The 5,862-nt window shown below is 40.8% G+C and overlaps 1 long non-coding RNA gene across 1 annotated transcript in view; it reads right to left on the bottom strand.

Moving 5' to 3' along the window:
* The window catches only part of LOC102482569 (uncharacterized), a 7,102-nt gene extending 6,668 nt beyond the window's left edge, over nt 1–434 (bottom strand). Inside the window, exon 1 of the long non-coding RNA XR_001371038.1 lies at nt 398–434. This is a non-coding gene — a long non-coding RNA (uncharacterized LOC102482569). The remainder of the gene's footprint in view (nt 1–397) is intronic.
* Nucleotides 435–5,862: the final 5,428 nt, after the last annotated feature.

Genomic DNA, 5,862 nt, shown 5'->3' on the forward strand with positions numbered 1-5,862 from the left:
GTGTGACCATTCCCCCTGGGGGGGTGATTTCTCGCTTTCTGTCTCTATGTCTCTCTCTGTCTGTCTGGTGAACGCACGCGCCCTATAGCGAAAACCTATCCAAAAAAAAAAAAAAAGAAAAAATTAGAAAACTGGCATGCCGTGCAAAATCACTAGTTCTCAGGAGCCATGAAGGTGTCTTGTGAAGACCTGTTTCCTTGCTTCTCCTGGGTTGGGAGGAGGAGAGGGGATTATTAACAAGATAAAGGGAAAGGAAGGGCTGAAAGCTGAGAAGATGCTTTACCTTAAAAAAAATTTTTAAAGGAAAAAGTACCAAAAAAATTAGAAGACAGAGACAGAGGTAGAGAGAGACAGAGGCAGAGGCAGAGGAAGAGTGAAGGCTTGAGGGAGCTCCTACCACTCGAATTTGTGGGCTGGAGGCTGAATCATCAGTAGAAAATCTTCATTTCTCTTTTTCTTGAAATCACTAGTTCTCAGGAGCCATGAAAGTGTCTTGTCCAGGATGCCACTCTTCACAGAAACAGAGAAAAAAAAAATTTTTTTTTTTTTAATTCTTATGGAAACACATAAGACCCCAAACAGTTAAAAATAGTCTTTTTTTTTTTTTTTTTTTTAATTTGCCAGAGAGAGGGACTACCAGATGATGTAGCAGTTAGGTCACTGAACTCCCACGTAGTTGACTGTGGTTCAAGACTCAGACTTGGCAGCTTAAAACTCACGCTGGGCATGTGTGCATACATGCCCAAAATCCCAAGAAGAAAATGGAGGAGAAGGGATTGTGGCATGGCCATTCCGCCCTGGGGGTTGATTTCTTGTGTTCTGTCTCTCTGTCTCTCTCTGTCTCTGCCCTATAGTAAAAATCCCTCTAAAAAAATTAAAATTTAAATTAAAAAAATTTACCCAAGAGACAAAGAGAAAGCACCCCTCAATGAGGCATGGTCATGCAGCAATGTCTTCTCCATTTCCTCATCCTGTCGGGATTTGAGGCATGTGAGCACATGCATCTAGTGTGTTTTTCAAGCTATTGGAGTCAAGATTCAAGCTGTGTTGTGGGATGCATCTCCCTTATTCACTGGGCCACAGGGCTGGCCTACCAAAGCAATCTTAAGCAAAAAGAACAAAGCTAGAAGCATAATGCTACAGATTTGAAAATATAGGGCTACTCCATGTGTTGCTCAAGAGAAACTGAATCCCACATGACAGCCATGGTTAGAATTCCCAGCCTGGTCAGCCTAAAACATGCCAGGCACACATGTGAGTGCCCAAGATTCAATGAGCTGGAAGACAGGAGAAAGGTGATTATGGTATAACAAGATCCTATGGTATGACAAGAAATACTCAGTATCTCTATCTATCCTCTTAAACATAAGAGGGTGTTCCTCTCTCTTTCTCACATATGCATGCATGTGCTTAATCATTTATAAAAAGAAAAAAATTAAATATATATATAGTATATATAGTAATGTATATATATAATAATATATAGTATATTATATATATATAGTAATATATAGTATATTATATATATATAGTAATCCAAATTGGATGATACTGGCATAAAAACAGATATATGAGGCCAGCAGGTGGTGTGGCAGTTAAGAGGCTAGATCCTACATGACTGAACACATAGTTTGAATCCCAGACCTAGTAGTTTAAAAAACATGCTGAGGGACCAGCAGTTAGTGTAATGGCTATGTCGCTGGACTCCCACGTATTCGATCGCAGTTCGAGTCCTGGACCCGGTGACTTAAACTCACACCGGGTGCATGCGTGTGCGTGCCCAAGATCCCAAGAGGAGAATGGAGAAGGGAGCGGCATGGCCATCCCCCCTGGGGGGTGATTTCTCGCTTTCTATCTCTCTGTCTCTCTCTGTCTGTCTGGCGAGCACACGTGCCCTATAGCAAAAAATAAAAATAAAAAAAAATAAAAAACATGCTGAGTGCAAGTGCATGTATGCCCAAAATTCTGAGAAGAAAATGGAGAAAAAGAGATTATAATATGGGCATTTCCCCTGGGGGGTGATTTCTTACTTTTCCTCTTTCTCTCGATCTTTTCTGGCAAATGCACACACCCCACAGCAAACTAAAAAAAACCCCCCAAAACAAAACAAACAAACAAACAAACAAACAAAAAAACAGATATATCAACCAATGGAACAGAATAAAGAGCCTAAAAATAACCCTGCACATCTATGATCAATTGATTTTGGACAAAGGTGCCAAAACATACAATGGGGAAAGGATATTCTCTTCAATAAATGGTGTTGGTAGGACCAGCATGTGGTGTGGTAGTTAAGGCCCTGGATCCCACGTGGCTGACTTTGGTTCAAGTCCCAGACCCTGCGCCTTGAAAAATATGCTGGGTGCATGTGCATGTATACACAAAATTCTAAAAGACTGGAGAAGAAAAGATTGCAGTGTGGCCATCTCCTCTGGTGGGTAATTTCCCACTTTTCTTCTCTCTCTTGCAAGAACATGCACCTATGGAAAAAAATCTAAAACCAAACCAAACCCAATGGTGCAGGTCCACATACAGCAGAATTAAAATGGGAGCGAGAGATACAAGAATCAACTCAAAATGAATTAAAGACCTAAACATAAGATTAGAAGCTATGAAATCATTAGAAGAGAACACGGAGAGTGACATTGGTCCAGGCAGAGATTTCTTGCATATGAGTCCTAAAACACAGGCAATGAAAGCAAAATAGACAAATGAGATTGCATCAAACTGAAAACCTTATGTGCAGCAAGGGAAATAATAGAATGAAGAAACAACCCACAGATTAAGGGAAAACATCTGCCATTCATATACTGGATAAAGGGCTAATATCCAAAATATACAAGAAACTGAAAATACTAAATAAGAAAACAAATAAGCCTATTAAAAATAGGCAAAGAACTTGAATAGACATTCCTCAAAAGAAGATACACAAATGGCAAACAGGTATGTGAAGAAATGCTCAATATCTCTAATCAACAGAGAACTACAAATTAAAACTATGATAAGATGTCACTTCATATTGGTTAGATCGGCTAATATCAAAATGATGAAAGATAACAAGAGTGGGCAAGAATGTGGAGAAAAGGGCACCCTTATATACTGTTGGCGATATTGTGAATTAGCATAGTCATTTGGAAAAAGTATGGAGGTTCTTCGAAAACCTAAAAATAGGGGTTAGGTGTGGCACAGTGGTGATGTAGCTGGATTCACATGGGACAGTTCCTGGGCTCACTTCCTGGGGCCTCTCTTCAGCTGTACTGGAACTTTTCAGTTTGATGCAATCCCATTTGGGTATATGCACCAGTAGGTGTGGTGATCTAGGCCAGCTGAGACTGGGGTTGGACTGTAGTGAGAAGACTCTACGGGATACCTATTTCTCTCTCCCCCTCTCTTAGAATAAATAAATGGATAGATTAAAAAACAAAGACAAACTAAGCTACAAATAGAATTACCCAGGCCAGTTGGTGGTGTGGTGGTAACGAAAGTGGATCCCACGTGGCTGACTGCATAATTTGAGTCCCAGATAGGTGGTTTGAGAAACACAGGGTGTGTATGAGTACATGCCCAAAATTCTGAGAGGAGAATGGAGGAGAAGGCTATGGCAACCCTCCTGGAGGGCGCTTTTTCTCTCTCTTTCTGGTGAGTACAGTAAATTAAAAAACAAATAAATAAAAAAATAAAACTATAAAGAATTACTAATGGGGACCAGCAGTTAGCATAATGGCTATGTCACTGGATTCCCACATAGTTGACTGCGGTGCAAGTCCCAGACCCGGTGGCTTAAACTCACGCCAGGCACATGTGCATGTGTGCCCAAGATCCTGAGAGGAGAATGGAGGAGAAGGGATTGCGGCAAGGCCATCCCCCCCTGGGAGATGATTTCTTGCTTTCTATCTCTCTGTCTCTCTCTGTCCTTCTGGCAAGTGCACACGCCCTATAGCAAAAACCTCCCCTCCCTCCGTAACTGGAAGAGATATCTATATATCCATGTCTATAGTAGCACTATTCACAATGTTCAAGAAATAACAACATCTAAGTATCCACAAATAGATTTATGGATTTAAAAACATTATATGTGTATGTAATGGAATACTATTTAGCCCGTAAAAAAAACCTCAGAAATTTGGGGCAGCAGGTGGTGGTTAAGGCACTAGATTCCCACATGGCCGACTCTGTGGGTGGTGTCCCTGACTTGGTGGCTTGAAAATCATGCTGTGCAAGTGTGTGTGTGTGCCCAAAATCCCAGGAGGAGAATGGAGGAGAAGAGAATGTGCATGGACACCCCCTGGGAGCTGAGTTCTCACTTTCCCTCTGTCTCTGTCTCTCCCAAGTAAGCACATGTGCCCCGTGGCAAAAACCTAAAAAAAAGAACATTGATACATGCTACAACATGGATGAACCTTTCGCTCTCTCTTTCTCTCTCTGGCAAGTGCATGTGCCCTGCAGCAAATTAAAATAATAATAATAGTAAGCAAATAAAAATTAAAAAAAAAATTCTATATGATCCAGCAATTCTACTACTGGGTATATATCCAAAGGAAAAATAAGAAATTATGCTAGGTGAAAGCAGCCAGTCACAAAAGATAACATATTGTATCATTTCATTTATATGAAATGTTCAGAATATGAAAATTCAGGACCAACAGTGGTATGGAGGTTAAGGCAGTAGCTCAGAGGAGAATGGAGGAGAAGGCTATGGCAACCCTCCTGGAGGGCGCTTTTTCTCTCTCTTTCTGGTGAGTACAGTAAATTAAAAAACAAATAAATAAAAAAATAAAACTATAAAGAATTACTAATGGGGACCAGCAGTTAGCATAATGGCTATGTCACTGGATTCCCACATAGTTGACTGCGGTGCAAGTCCCAGACCCGGTGGCTTAAACTCACGCCAGGCACATGTGCATGTGTGCCCAAGATCCTGAGAGGAGAATGGAGGAGAAGGGATTGCGGCAAGGCCATCCCCCCCTGGGAGATGATTTCTTGCTTTCTATCTCTCTGTCTCTCTCTGTCCTTCTGGCAAGTGCACACGCCCTATAGCAAAAACCTCCCCTCCCTCCGTAACTGGAAGAGATATCTATATATCCATGTCTATAGTAGCACTATTCACAATGTTCAAGAAATAACAACATCTAAGTATCCACAAATAGATTTATGGATTTAAAAACATTATATGTGTATGTAATGGAATACTATTTAGCCCGTAAAAAAAACCTCAGAAATTTGGGGCAGCAGGTGGTGGTTAAGGCACTAGATTCCCACATGGCCGACTCTGTGGGTGGTGTCCCTGACTTGGTGGCTTGAAAATCATGCTGTGCAAGTGTGTGTGTGTGCCCAAAATCCCAGGAGGAGAATGGAGGAGAAGAGAATGTGCATGGACACCCCCTGGGAGCTGAGTTCTCACTTTCCCTCTGTCTCTGTCTCTCCCAAGTAAGCACATGTGCCCCGTGGCAAAAACCTAAAAAAAAGAACATTGATACATGCTACAACATGGATGAACCTTTCGCTCTCTCTTTCTCTCTCTGGCAAGTGCATGTGCCCTGCAGCAAATTAAAATAATAATAATAGTAAGCAAATAAAAATTAAAAAAAAAATTCTATATGATCCAGCAATTCTACTACTGGGTATATATCCAAAGGAAAAATAAGAAATTATGCTAGGTGAAAGCAGCCAGTCACAAAAGATAACATATTGTATCATTTCATTTATATGAAATGTTCAGAATATGAAAATTCAGGACCAACAGTGGTATGGAGGTTAAGGCAGTAGCTCCCATATGCAACTATGTAGTTTGAGTTCTGGATCCAGCAGCTTGAAAAAACACACTGGGTCTCCAAAAAAAAAAAAAAAAAAAAAAAAAAGGGA

The sequence above is a fragment of the Tupaia chinensis genome, unplaced genomic scaffold, assembly GCF_000334495.1.
Source record: "Tupaia chinensis unplaced genomic scaffold, TupChi_1.0 Scaffold000539_1, whole genome shotgun sequence".
Taxonomy (NCBI): domain Eukaryota; kingdom Metazoa; phylum Chordata; class Mammalia; order Scandentia; family Tupaiidae; genus Tupaia; species Tupaia belangeri.